Raw genomic sequence first — 15,538 nt, forward strand, 5'->3', positions numbered from 1 at the left:
ATCTCTGCATAGTATTTTCAGGTAGTCCAACTAAACGTATCAAATAATACCCAGTGACTTTTTGTACAGCCATGCATTGGTGGCTTTCTGCATTAAGGACACCAGTTCTGTTAAAATAGGTTAGGACGCAGCAGTAAACCAGAAAAACTGGTATTTCCACTGTCAAAGACCATCAAAAGTAATATTACTAATGCAACCTTCCGGCTAGAAGCCTAAATTTGTTTTCCCTTTGTGTTGCATTTACATATTTGACACATACGGATGCAGTTGGTTAAAGTTAAAATGACCCAAAGAAACAGAGAAGGGAAGAGAAAACAAACACAATCCTGATCAAGCATGCAACTCATTGGACATCTCTTGATATAATCACTTCTCAAACATTTAAAAAGTGCATATTTTGAGAGAGAATTGAGATCCTTTGTCTATAGCTCTATTGTCGGTTTCATTGCAGTCTGTCAAACTTTAAGGATTTGCTTTATTGTGAACACAACTGCTCCAAATTACAATTGCTACTGCAAAAGAGTCATGTGAAATCTTCCACGCGGAATTAACAAAACAGCCAAAGTGGAGAGACGGCTGATTCTAAAATGTCCTCTTTGTATTTGGACAAAAGGAACATTTTTCATTGGAGAGGAAACTAGGAAGAGATGATCAATGTGCTTCTCTTGTGAACACACAGTGGGACCGATTCATGGAAAAGAGCACATCGATCCTGCAAAGCTTGTGCACTGAGAATGACTTAGAGCAGCCCTACTCGCAAAGTTTCCAATGCGTGCTCCGTGTATTCATGAATTCAAATGTGTATTCTTTTTTTTTTTATTTTTATAATTTTTATTGTTCAAGGTAACAATATAATTACATGTGTTAGCACACTATAGATTTTGAGTAGAGCTGGTAACCATACATAATGAAACAGAGAGAACAGTTTTTAACATGGGAGGATATTAGCTGTATCCAAGATTTATAAACATTGAATTAGTTTGAAGTGTGAAGTTGCACAAGAATGAAGTAGAAATAATACTAGTTAAACCTGGATTCATTTAATGCATATCTGTAATGAGTAACTATTATGGAGATATGGGTAGAGAAATGGGGAGACATAACAGGGAAACAGACAGCATACATACTGGATACAGAAGGGAGCAAGGTCATAGGGGGAAGATGGGTATAATAGGTTATTTCATAAAGCTGATTTTTCCATTGCTGTAATAATTACAAACATACATTTGTATATACATATGGTCATTCGGTTAGTAACGTAAGTATAGGAATGCGTAATCAGGAGCCATGAGCAGTTGCATTGAAACAGTTGAGATAACATGTGAAAAAGTACCATTTAGCGTTATATTTAGGAATTGAATTAAGATTTTTAGCCATGCACATTTCCAATTTGTGAGTTTGACATATAGCGTCCCACCATGCTCTGGTAGAGAGCAATCGAAAGTCTTTCCAGTTTGCTGTTATACATTTTAAGGCTATGCAGATGAGTAGGTCATATAATCTAGCAGAGTTCGGTGGAATATATGTTGTAATGGCCACACTTCCTAACAATATACTTACAGGAGAAAACGGTACATTTACGGAGAAGATGCATTGAATACATTTCCAAGTTTCATACCAAAATTTGACAATATATGAACATTCAAAGAACATATGCATATAAGTAGCAGGAGATAGGCCACATGACCAACATTTGGCGTCATTGTTCTGGTTGGCCTTCGCTAATTTGGCCGGAGTAATGAATGCTCTGTGAATAAAGAAATAGTAGTGTTGTGTAATGTTGGCTGAGACAGATCACGTTTGATTCTAGAAAACAGGCGGAGCCATATGTGGTCTTCAAACTTATATCCTAAATCAAGTTCCCATTTCAACTGAATTGGGCACATATTAAATGTTGTGGATAGCATATTATATATTTTTGAGGCTCTAACCTCCCCTGTCATGGTTAACTGTAGTATTCTAAGGGCGTCTGGAGAAAGAATCTTATAGGAGCTATGATCTAGTGCACCAAGACATGAGGACCATCTATAATTTGTTGGATGAATCCAGAGCAATGGCAGCATATCCTTGTTTGTCTTTTTTGTTCAGCTCTACAATCCTTTCAACCCCCGTACCAAAAACCCCAATAAATATCTGTCCCCTTTACTATGGCATAATAAGAATATAGTTATTAATAAAAAGACCCTCAATCGCAAAGCATGGATTGGGAAAGGAATTAGATTCATCCAACAAATTATAGATTGTCCTTCTATTCTCTCCTTCCAACAACTCTCTACCATGTTCAACATACCCAAAACTGACTTTCAGTTTTACAATAATTTAATCAACTCATGTCTTGATGCACTAGATCATAGCCCCTATAAGATTCTTTCTCCAGACGCCCTTAGAATACTACAGTTAACCATGACAGGGGAGGTTAGAGCCTCAAAAATAAAATATATAATATGCTATCCACAACATTTAATATGTGCCCAATTCGGTTGAAATGGGAACATGATTTAGGATATAAGTTTGAATATCACATATGGCTCCGCCTGTTTTCTAGAATCAAACAAGTATCTGTCTCAGCCAACATTACACAACACTACTATTTCTTTATTCACAGAGCATTCATTACTCCGGCCAAATTAGCGAAGGCCAACCAGAACAATGACGCCAAATGTTGGTCATGTGGCCTATCTCCTGCTACTTATATCCATATGTTCTTTGAATGTTCATATATTGTCAAATTTTGATATGAAACTTGGAAATGTATTCAATGCATCTTCTCCGTAAATGTACCGTTTTCTCCTGTAAGTATATTGTTAGGAAGTGTGGCCATTACAACATATATTCCACCGAACTCTGCTAGATTATATGACCTACTCATCTGCATAGCCTTAAAATGTATAACAGCAAATGTGCATTCTAACCCGACCTGCAAAGTAAACCGAGCTGTGCGAAGAACGTCCCCACCTGTAGACCAAAAACATAGCGATAGGCCAACCATTGTGCAAACCTCTGTGTCCATAACTGACCCAACATCCAGCACTCCTGCAACACTGCACGAGGTCCCACATAATGAACGGCTGCACCCTTGCCAATCTGCTCGAGGCCCCACGTAACTAACAGCAGCACCGCTGCCAATCTGTGTGAGGTCCCATGTAACTAACGGCTAAACCCCTGCCAATCTGCATGAGGTCCCACGTAACTAATGGCTGAACCCCTGCAATCCTGTGTGAGCACTCCTGTAAGTAATGGCTGCACCCCTGCCAAACTGCGAGAGGCCCCATGTATCTAACGTCTGCACCCCTGCCAATCTGCGTAAGTTACCACATAAATAATGACTGTACCACTGTGATCTTGAGTACCCTCCACCAAACTGCCAAAGTGCCCAAATTGCTGCCACAAATCCCAACTGCACTTCAGCCCCCTCAAGGCCAGACACCACTCACAAGCCTCCTCACCCTGACACCACCCCCAGGTAGCCCCTCTGGTCTGATAGCACCCAAAAGCCTCCCTCACCCGACACCATCCCAGCCCTGCCCTGCCACATAACACCCCAACCAGTCCAATGTAGACCAAAAACGTACCTCAACTCCACTGGCCTGCCACCAACATGAAGCACACCAGCCACTTAGTCACCCCTCAACTAAATAAATGGGGGCACGGATGAAGAATCCATGTCCGTAGCTCAAAAATCGGGGCCATCTTCGACTCCACACTTTCCTTCTCTCCTCATCTCCGACATCTCTAAGAAGTCACACTACCAGCTGCACCTCCTCAGAGGTATTCTTCCTTTCCTCTCCGTCCCCCAGAAGCTCACTGTCTCCAGAACTCTGGTTCTCTCTAGGCTGGACTACTGCAACAGCCTCTTCCTAAATCTGCCTGGATCCACTCTCCACCCACTGCAACTCATCCAAAACAGGACTGCAAGACTTGGCCTTGGCCTCAAGCCCAGGGATCGTATTCCTCCAGGGATGAAATCTCTGCACTGGCTACCAGTAGTAATGAGGATTAAGTTCAAAATCCTTTGCATTGTCCACAAGGCCTACTGGAGCCTGGGACCTCAATACCTTCAACTCTCACTTCCTAAATATCTTCCTTCTCGAGCTCTTCGCTCATCCACCTCCAACTCCCTCCGGGTTAGATGCTTCTCCAAGCAGCAAGTTGGTGGTAGATCTATTTCTTCTGCTGCTGCCTCCCTCTGGAACAGCCTCCCTGCCTCTCTGAAACTTGAGGAGAACCACCTCTGGTTCCAGAAGCACCTCAAGATCTTCTTCTTTGCCTCTGCTTTCTCTCCTCCGCTCCCATGCTGATCTCTTGGCTGAATCTGAAACCGCACTGATTACCTGGCAACCCTCTGATCTCACGCCCTGGTCCCCCTCCACCAGTTGCACACCTGCATTGGCCCCCTGGCAACCCTAGCACTCTGGGACTGTTTCTGTATCCATACAACATCTACTAACACTTGACACCTGATTTTTGCTCTTACTCTTGCACTTGCCACCAGCTAGCCGCACTTTTATTTATTTTCTTTATTTATTTACTGCTATTCTACGTACGGCACTGCCCCCTCCCCTTTCCCCCTGCACGTTTCACCTCCCCGCATCCCCTGCATTTGCGCGATCTCAATGTCACCTGGCCTAGTAGGATCGTTGACTATGTCTTCCGTCTGTTTCCCCTCCCTTGCCCTTTCACGCCTTGAAACACTTGTTTATATGCGCGTTATAAATGCCATATCATATCATATCACAGGACTCCCTGGTACATCACAACCAGTTGCACACCAAAAGGACAGCAGAATGTAGCACCAGTTACACTATGAACGCAATGCAATGTCACATATCATTGTGCCCATGTGCCATTACAATGGCCTCAAAGTGCTTCACTTGAATGACCTAGGAGGACACAAGCCCAAGGCATAAATGATAGGACAGAGTCACAGTAAATGTGAGTGCATAGTAGTCAAAGGCCCTACAACTAACACAAGTTGAACAGTCATGTGTCCGGGAGTTGTGAAGGATGTCTGAGAGTGTGTGAGCCAAGGAGATGGATGATGTGCGCAGCCACACTTAAAAAAAACTCACATGTAAAGAAGAAGCATAGCAGTGGCATATGTCCATCATGACATGAGAGCATCCACTAGGTGGTAGCTGATGTGCGTAGGTGGGTGGCCATGCAACTGGAGGAACACACCTACTGAATAACGACTGCACAAGTGATTAGTGTATCCCACACATCCACAGTGAGGCTCCCAGCAAAGGCATACCCAAACCAAAGTAACCCAAATTCAGCACATGAACAAAGAGACACCAACAACTGTGTAATCAAGAAACTCAAATATGTATTTGAAATATTTACACTATCAAAAACTGCTACGTGGAAGGGGTAAATGTTCAAAGGCAAAAATTGACAAGTCAAAAAGGAAAATCCACAAAATCAAATTCATACATAGAACAAAGTGAGCTGGCACCTCTGGTTGGTGCAAGTCCTATTAAATCAGATTAGCTGATTCTCAATTAACTTGTTTATTCATCTTCCTCTTCATTTAGAGTGCCGGTTGGCACATGCCCATTGTGCCAACACTTTTTGTCGACCAGAACTTGGTCTTTCTCTAGGCTGAGGCTGAGTGGCATGCTGTTTACATCACTGCTTTACTTAATATTAGACATTTGTACATGCATAGTGTCAGTAGTCTCAAACGTGCATCCTTATAAGGATTAAAGTGTAGAATCTTGATACTGGTACCCTTAATCTTGATTGGTCTGTTTATTGCAAGACCCTGTGTTACTGAGGGACTTTACGGTGTTCCACAAAATTAATAAATAAGTTAATTGAGAATCAGCTAACCGTTTCATTGGACTTATCAACCATCTGATTTAATAGGACTTGCACCAACCAGTGGTGGCAGTTCATTTTGTTCTATTCATTTTGAGGTTTGGGGTTACCTTAGACAGCATCTAAGAGCAGCTGTCCACAACAAATCAGTTATACTTAACCAGTGCAGCGAAACCAAGCATACCACTACAATTTCCTAATATTCCAACTATATATATAGGGAGCGGGCTCAATAGTCTCTCATCGCCACCTCTAATGCAGAGTCACATTCATCGTCATCCACATGGAGGCAGACCACTGTCCTCTTCTGGATGGTTTGCAGGCACTCCAACATCCTCCTCTCCACTCTTCGTCCTCCCTGTAAGCCTCCTCCAGGATGGCAACCCACCTCTGTGTCCTCCTCTCCACCACCTCTGCCGTGGCCCTAGCAACCCGTTCCATCCTGGCCCACTGCCTCTCTGTCATCAGCTGCATTCTAAAGTCCATTTGGGTGCACACCATCTGCCTGATTCTCCTGCGTTCCGCCTACCAGGCGATTGAACAGTGCTGCCTTGCTTGCCTTCTAGATATTGATTGGCCTGTGAAGATTGCCTCTGTGCACTCCTAATCTGCTGCTGCCTGGCTGAGCACACACTGTGCAGGTACTCCGCTGTCTGGATGCTGCAAATCGGGTGCAGAGGTACAGTACCAGCACTGTCCTGAGGTGCCAGCTGTCCAACTGATGCCTGTTCCTGTGCTGCTGTCTGGCCAGGCACAGTGACTACCCCAGAGGCAAGGACACGCTTGCTACCAGACTGGGTGGTGTGGGTGGGATAGGAGTAGAGGGGGCGTGACAGAAACTGGCAAGGAAGGCCCCCTGGAGGATGACTGGGGCTCAGAGGTGGCAGTGGAGGAGCGGGCAGATGAATGGACCAGCACACAGAGACCACCCAGAGCAGCACATGTACCAGCTGGCCCAAGTAGAGAAATATTGATTTGTTATGCTGTGAGTGCTCAGAGCAAATAGCTCTCACATCAAGAATTGTAGCCATCTGGCTTACAATACCAGCCAGCAGGGTGTGCAACATCTCAGGGGTCATCTCCCTGGGCCCAATGCAGCAATCGGTCTAGGTGGAGGCATTAATGATGGTGGCCAGTGCTGCAGCGATGGAGCAGGGACAGGAGGTTGGGAAGCTCCCTCCACGGTGCAGTTCACATCCTCCTATCCCTGGCCCAGGCATGCAGCCTGAAACCCTCCTGGATGTGCCGACCTGAATCTGTGTGCTGGCCTCCTCCACCACCGCCTCCATCTCCCTGGATGACTCCAGAGAGCCTTCCTCCCTGGGTGGCCACTCCATTTCCACAAACTTGCCCAAAGCCACTGGGGAGTCCCCCACCACAACAACCACTTGGGACGTACCCGCAGCAGCTCCGCCCTATGTTCATTGCGCTCCACCAGGCAACTTTCCCTCAGATCAGGTGCTCTCACCTGTGGCTGGCCAAGGTATGCGCCTCGGTCTGGTGGCTCCGTCCCTGCCCTTCTGCTCCACAGTGATGCCTCTGCCCTCTTAATGAGCTGCCCCAACTGCAGAAAATGGTACAAACCACATTGTCATTAGTACTCATCGTCAATACATGTGTGTTATATAAAACATTAACATCACCAAACATGCAGCATGTTTCATACAGGAACTGACACACACAAAATGCACATGCACACATGTACATTCCCATGAAAACTGTATGTCAACTGCTGCAGTGTAGTGTGAAGGCTGAATCACAGTCATGTTATATGCACATGTCAACCAAACAGAGTACAGTGTCCACCAACACATCACCAAAAACTTGGCACTATATTAAAGACCAATAAACAAAAGCATGACATGCAATCATGGGCATGGGAACAGCACCAGGGCACCTGCCCACCCAAACACAGTCATCAACATGCACATGTGACAGCATGACCTGTAAGCAAGCAACATGTACCACAGCACATATCAGGGAACAAATTGCACATGTAATGTGGCCCCCATACATAAATTACATGTACACACATACACTTGTGCTCCTAATGCAGTGAAGTGAGACGTCACATCCCTGTCCCAGAGATAACAATGCATCAACTTGATATACACTGACATCCACGCACATGTGTCACACTCAGCAGATGTGTCTGCACGGATGCACTGTGAGGTGTGCCACACATGGAGTTGTCCATCATGCACATCACTCACATGTCCACAACATAGCATGTCTGCATCCATGCTGTCCCAGCATTCGGTCCATGATTTTACACAGCAGATCCCTGAGTACGTCATTGTTGAAAAATCTGTCAATACATATGCAAATGCCAGTATACAATGTCTGATGCCATACATGCCCAACATTGGCATGAGGCAGCAAGCTGCTTCCTCTCACACCAGACACAAGCTGCAAACAGGATACGTCATCTGCAAACATGCATGTCACACATGCGTTGTATAGCATAGTTCCACATGGGTACTCAGCAGCAGCCTCCAGACAATTTCTCCAGGCCAAGATCTGGGAATAAAGGTCTGGATAGAACTTCTCAAGGACCCACAGCTCTACCTGGGTGATCCGGTGGCAGCCTCCAAGGTACTCCTTCACAGTGGGTTCTCTGGCAAGGGCTTCCACAACCTTGGAATGACTTACAGACTTTGAGATCGTCCCCAATGCTTCCAGACCACGCTCTTCGTGCAGTTGACGCCCTGTCCTCGTTGATGGCAGCTGTGATGTCATTCCAGATCTTCAACCTTGCGGCATTGCCCAGCTTTGGTGCTGCATTGAAGAGGGCATCAGAGGTGCCCAGGACCCAATCCACCAGGATGCCATCTTCAGTGGTTGTGAAGTTGGCAGCCCTCTGCCTTGACGTGGGGGTGCTGCACTCCTCGAGGATGTAGAAGGGGCACATATGGCACCCACTGAGGCAGGTATGGCTTTCCTGCATCCTTGGTAGGCGCTGTTGAGCTGTAGTGGTGTTGGCAGGTGGAAGTCCCAAGTACAGAAGGGGTGGTCACAGGCTCAACACAGGATTACAGGCAAAAGTGGGGCAGCTGGCACTCCAAGACAGTGCTGAACACAAGCAGGCACTCACACTCGACCAGGCAGCATCAGACTAGAAGCAAGTGAGGCAAAGCAGGGCCATAGGAGGCAAGAACATCAGATTGCAGGCAGGAGGAATTGTGGTGTGCGTCTCGCATTCACAGCTGCCAATAACAGAGCAAAGGCCCTTAGTCCTAGGCATGGGGATGCAGCACGGGGACGCAGCATGCCTACGCAGCTCATGGCAATGACGGTGTAATTTAAGGCGCACAACGCGCATCACTGGAAGGTATGATTCGGACGAGTATCGCATTTCATTTTGCGGGTGCCACGCAAGCTATTTCCTTCAGGTAACGCATACGGCATTTTATTTTTTGGGGGGTTGCCGCTGCGCGTTCATGCATGTATTGTTTTTTTTCTGAGGCCTCCGGTGTTACGGATATACATTTTCTGAGTTTAGGGGTGCCTCTGCGTATCACATACATCATCTTTTGCATTTCGAAAGCTTTCCGCTATTGCGCACAGATTTTATGAGTTTTGTGGTGCCTCTGCGTATCGCACACCATATTTCTTGTCGTACATTGGAGCCTTGCTGGACCACACATCTACATCACACAGCACGAAGACGGTTCCCTTCCACATTTTGCCCAGAACAATATCTTGGTGTGCCTTCCATTTGTCCTTTACCACTGAAACATGAGTGGAAAGGCCCCAAGAGGGAAAAGGGGCAGGCGGGGTCAGGGACGTGGTGAGGACACATCTGCCCTAGCCCCAGGAGCACGTGGAAGGCCACAGACCACAGGTGACCCGGCACCTGGATGCCAACGTGGTCGCAGATGAACAGGTGAAGCGCCACCACTGAGGGCCTCTCGGGCCAAGAAGGGATACCCTGCAGAGCAGGAAGAGGATTCAACCCAAGTCACGGCACAGGAGACGGGTTTGCACAGGAAGTAGTGCTTCACTGATGAGGACTACTACCTGACCGATCACTATGGTGAGATGTGCCAGTATGCGGGAGCACCCATACACCCACACAATGAATGGTGCAATGGCAGCGGGTCACAGACAGAGACGTTTTTATGGGAGGGCAAAAGGGGCACTTGCCCTGGGCCCCCATCTTGGAGGGGGCCCTACAAGGCTGCCTGATCTAAATAAGTAAGATTCCATTGTTCATCAGCCATGCATAGCACAAACCAGGATATTTTATGGCATGCTGCTGAGGCTCTAAACCTATTTCCTGTCTGTTTTGATAAGTACATTCTGTCTTGTTCAATTCATCATGTAATGCTTTCTGTGTTCACTCTGGTATACATAGTTTGTGTGTTCCTTACAGCACAGCTCCTGTAGCATTCTTTCCTTCCTGTGGGTATTATGGTGATCACGTGCAATAGCCGAAGTTGAAATGTATAGTAATAAATTGAGTACCACAATTGTTCAAAAGTTAGCTCAGTGTGTTAAGCACTCATTGCAGATATATGTGTCCATATGCAAGATTAGAATAGCACATTACAGCAAGGGTGGCTGAGCCTTTCCTATGGCTGAAGTTTATAAACCGGACTGCTAATGTACTTGGTTTTCCTGTACAACAGGTGCTATTATCTGAACCAGATAGGGGTTGCTATAAAAACTAACATGTTGTCTGTATGGTGAAGGTCTTGAAATTGGTTTGTTCAGATAGGGTGTTGTAAAACCTAGACAATCACCTCCTACAATGGGCTCAAACTGTTAGCCAAAGAGGTGAATAAGTATCCAAACTCAAGACTGTTGAACCAAAGTGTTCATGCTGGTATCCTGGCTTTGCCAGCAGACGATAAAGAGATCCTGGTCAAATCATCTAGTATCTATTGCATTACTGTGTTGTCTCCTGTGAGGTTCGCCTTCTCGCATGCTGGTAGTATCGTTTAGCCCATTACTTGATCTTTCTTCTTATGTAGGCCATTTGAGTGAAAGGGGTGGTAGACAGAAGAGAGCAGACCAGATGTTGCAGGCCTTTGGCAAGTATATTTTAATGTATGCTCTTTGACACAAAAAGGGTTTTCTGCATTTTTATAAATTATAATTTCATAAGCCAGTGTTTTCGAAGTATTTGAAGCTTTAAAATACAAAAGACAAATCAGGATTAAATCTGTTAAATCACATCGATTGGTGTGCTGGTACCTATATACTTACCTTGCTGATGGAGAAAATGAAGCTAGAATTATTCCCATTTTGTGTAACACCCTTCTATAATATTTTGTTCTTAAAATTGTCATGTTTGGTAATGCGATTTGTGTACTTTCCAAGTCAGTTTTATAAAATGAGATTATTTTAGTTCATACTAAAAACTGGAAGATAACATGTTCAAATGCAGAGTTGGCCCTTAACCAATGTGTGATCCTGGGCATCTCATGTAATCTTGTATTGCCTACCTCTCAAAATTGCCAGTCCCTAAACCTTTCAAAATTGTCACCCATTCAGAAAGATTTCGTTCTCAGAGTATGATCTTCACAAAAGCCTCACTCATGTTCTCACTGGCTATAGTGTTGCTTCCACTATAATAGTGAGCATTGATATATTTCACACAACAAGCACTTGTTCCTTTGGTCTATAATGGCAACACTATTTGAAAACCATGTCCCACTTCTAATCTCATTTTGTCTGGATACAGACCCCTTCCTGCTAGCTTCAAATCTACATCCACTATCCATGCTATGCTATGTGTAGCTTTCTCCTTCCTTCCAGTTGGTCACCTCTATCCATGCTTGAGAACATTTGGATTCTGTTTGGCAGCTAATTGAGTTCTCTGTCTGTTCTGGCTTACTTGTGCTTTCTACACACAGCTCTGAATTAATACTTCAGGCTGTGTTACTTCCTGGATGCTATTGATACAAATTCCCCTGAACTATTCTAGAATAGAAGTAACCTTTTCGTAGACTTCTAATGTTGGCGTTCAAATGCTACTTGTTTATCATTTGGATTAGTACAAGAATGAAGAGGGTAAAGGGACATAAAGGGAGTAAACATGCTTACTTTAAATGCTGTGAGGCGGCATATCAACCTATGGGCTGTGATCGCAACGAGGGGGAGGGGGTGTGCGATCAGATATTCCTGATCACTTAATTCCTTTGGTATGGTGGAGGGGGCCCCAATGATGTCTGTGCCCTGGGCCCCAAAAGTGCTTAAGATGGCAATGGTCATAGACCAGATCAATGCTGTTGGTGTGGAGATGCGCACTGATGAACAGGTTCAGAAGTGGAGCAACCATGTCACATGTAGGGCCAATCACAAGCTCAGTGTCAATCTGGCCTCTGCACTGGCCACTGGAGAGGGTCCACCAGAATAGGAACAGCTGACACTGCATGAAAAGGCGACGAGTCAATTCAACACCCTTGCACGGGTGCAAGATGTGGGAGGCCTGGAGAACTATGAGGACACATCTCGTGATTGGCATTTCTTGTGCATCGTATGTTCCACCAATCATGTAAGACACACCATATATTTGTAGTGATACATATGCCTGTAGTTGCAAAACATACTTGGGTGATGCATGTTTGGTAATGTTTAGGGTCATGTCACATGGCCGTCATTCTGGGAGCATCCTGTGTGTTGGATATGTGTGGAACATTCTTGTGTGACGGTACACAACACTGTCTTCTGGCCTACACGGCAGTGACAGTACCTGCATGCAGGGTATCAATGTCAAGAGCATGTGCAAATTGCCAGACCCCATGATTAACAGTAGCAGTCTGCATTGTATGAGATGACAGTGGCCGTTGCCCAACAGTGTCATCCTATGTGACAGTCAATGACTGTTGGTCACTCACTCATGTCTACTCATTGACTGATGCTTCATATGACAATGTCATTTGAATGGTAATGTCATCTCACACAAAGTCAATTTGCAATGCATTTTCCTGACATCTACTAGGCATACAGCAGGGGACTCATGCTGACGTGGAGCCACCCACAGTGTGTCAGGAAATCTGGTGTTGACATTGATGTGACACTGCACACGGTAACATCCATATGTGTGGTCACTTTGCTGTCAACCACAGGTAGAACTACATAATATATTATTATTATTATTATTATTATTATTATTATTATTAGTATTGTTATTATTGAGAGGTATGCGATTTGGACAGCGTACACATCTTTGCTGCACACTATCACAACGTACCCAGCAGCCCAGGCAGAGCAACAGTTGGACGTCATTTGGTCCTCAAGGCGCTTCCACAGACTGGGCATAGATGCCAACATCAAGGGCCGACAGGCTGATCTGAGGTGTCTGCAGGAGTCTCTGCATACAGATGGTTAGGCACATATAGAGGCCCTGAGGAGTGAGATGGCGGTATCTTGTAGTTTGCATTGCCAAGAGATGAAGAGCTTGAGGACTGTCCTGAATGATGAACTCTCAAAGACTCTGCTCCACGAGCAGATGGATGCCTTGAGGCAGACACTGTCCCAGCAGCCTGATGCGTCACAAGCGAGTGTGCATACAGACTCTGCTGCCATTCATGAGGAATGACATTGAAACCTCACCAGGCCTTGACACTGCATGGATTGGATCAACCATTACCTCCACCAGCAGGTCAACTACAGGATGGGGGACACAGAATGCCCACGCCTCCTGAAACACCATGGACTAGTGCCACTGCCCACTCCACTCCCTTATCCTCTCCCATGACCTGCCCTACCTCTAGTCCACATGGAACACACACGTCCTTTGTCAGGTCTACTCATCTGCAGCTGCTCTGCTTCATGGTGTGCCTCTGGTGACTCCGTTCTGGGAAATTGTGTACATTGACTCCTGAGGACAGGTTTGTCACACTTGCTGCATCTAGGCTTATACAGATATGTGCATGTGTACCCCTAATGGACTGCCCATGTGTTCCCTAATCAGGTCACTTGATGTAGATTGTTCATTTCTGTATGTTCTCTACACCTGGATGTATTGCATGAATTATTTTTTACATTACTTGTTGATCTGATCCGGCGCTGTGAGTGACTGCACAGTGTGTGTGTACATTGTGGGCCCATGCATGTGGTACACCATCCACTCTCCCTAGCTTGCCGTCATCTGTTGTCCGTGTAGGTGTTGCCAGTGCACCCTCGGATCCAGGCACACGTACTGGAACTGTCTCACACAGGGTGTGTGGTCTGTTCGAGGGTGAGTGGACAGCTGCATATTGTGCTGAGGTCCATTTACATTGGTGGTCAACAGGGGGGGTTGGTGGTGAGTAATGGTATATGGTTGTAGGCATTTATTTTCAGGGGTGTTGCATGCCATGGTGGGTTGTGCATGTTGTATCTTTGATATGAAGGTGCTGATTGACCTTTCACAGGTGGCGTTTCTTTGCCAGTATGCCCTTCTCCATCACCCACTTTCGTCCTTCATCACCCACTACATGTTCTACTTTTCCATGTATGTACCTTCCAGGCTCTCTGACCAGGTGACCTCTTTCTCAAGTGTTCATGTCTTTGTCTTCCTGTCTGGGCCACCTTCTCTCTGCCCTCGCCCACTGTGATGTCACATGCATCCATCCTCATCTCCCCACCAGCCAGTCTCCTCCTTGCACCGCTTTTCCCCTATCCCTCTCTCTCTCTCTCTCTCTCTCTCTCTCTCTCTCTCTCTCTCTCTCTCTCTCCACTCCAATCCACTCCACTGCTAGGCAACCATCACTGTGTCATGTCTCCCTGTTGCCCTCGCCACACTTGTACTTTCTCTCCCGGGACATCGCCCCTTTACTTGGTGTCCTTTTCCTACACTGCTTCCATGGTTGACCCGAGGTAAACACGAGACCTGACAGTGGGTGTGCCGGACTTGTATGCCTACAATTAATGTCCCCACTTGGACACACATCCCAAGGCGGGGTGACACCTGTTTCCAGGTTGCATGTTGTGCTGTGTTTGTAATGTGTTTGCTTTTTTGCCTGTGATTTCTCTGTTGGTCAGTTTTTCGGTTGTGATATTGATGGTTGCTCACACTTGGTTTTTTTGTAGTTCCACATGTTGACACTGGGTGGTCCATGCCTGCATCCTTGTTCCATTCAGGAGTTGTCATGGCTGCCCAGTGTCTTTATGTTCATGCAATGCATGTCTTAGCGAGTTCCAATTGCTTTTCTAGCTGGGATGTCAGCCAGGTGGGTACCTTGTGCAGGTACATCAAAGGCACTCACGGTGTCACTTGTGATATTTTTGGTGGCAGGGATTCTGGCACTGTGCGGGCTTATTTTTCTTTTAATTGTACTGAGGTGAGCGGGTCCAGCTTTATGGGTGCATTGGACACATGGTGATGGTAGTTTGGTGTGTCTATGCATGCTGTTTTATCAAGACAATCAGGGTGGCACTGGTTATGGGGTGATTGTTTTGAGGGAAGCTGTCACTGTAGGGCCTTTGTTGATGAGTTGTCATGAGGGTGGCAGGTCTGGCTGTATATTTGCTGAGACACATGATGATGCGAGTGATGGCAAGTGTTTACATTCAGTTTTTGCATTTGCCATTTGGGTGATGCCATGTTCTGCATAGAAACCAGGCACACACCATTGGCCAGGTGGTGTTGTTTGCCATGGTGGACATGTACCATGCACAGTACACTGGCAGATATTTTGCAGCCTGTTGACAGCTGCTCAGTGCATCTCCACGGTCTGTTCATTTTCAAGCACATTGGTCCCCATTCAATCCAGTACCTGTGAGG

The sequence above is a fragment of the Ambystoma mexicanum genome, chromosome 4p (genome assembly GCF_040938575.1).
Source record: "Ambystoma mexicanum isolate Mex_15411 chromosome 4p, UKY_AmexF1_1, whole genome shotgun sequence".
Classification (NCBI taxonomy): domain Eukaryota; kingdom Metazoa; phylum Chordata; class Amphibia; order Caudata; family Ambystomatidae; genus Ambystoma; species Ambystoma mexicanum.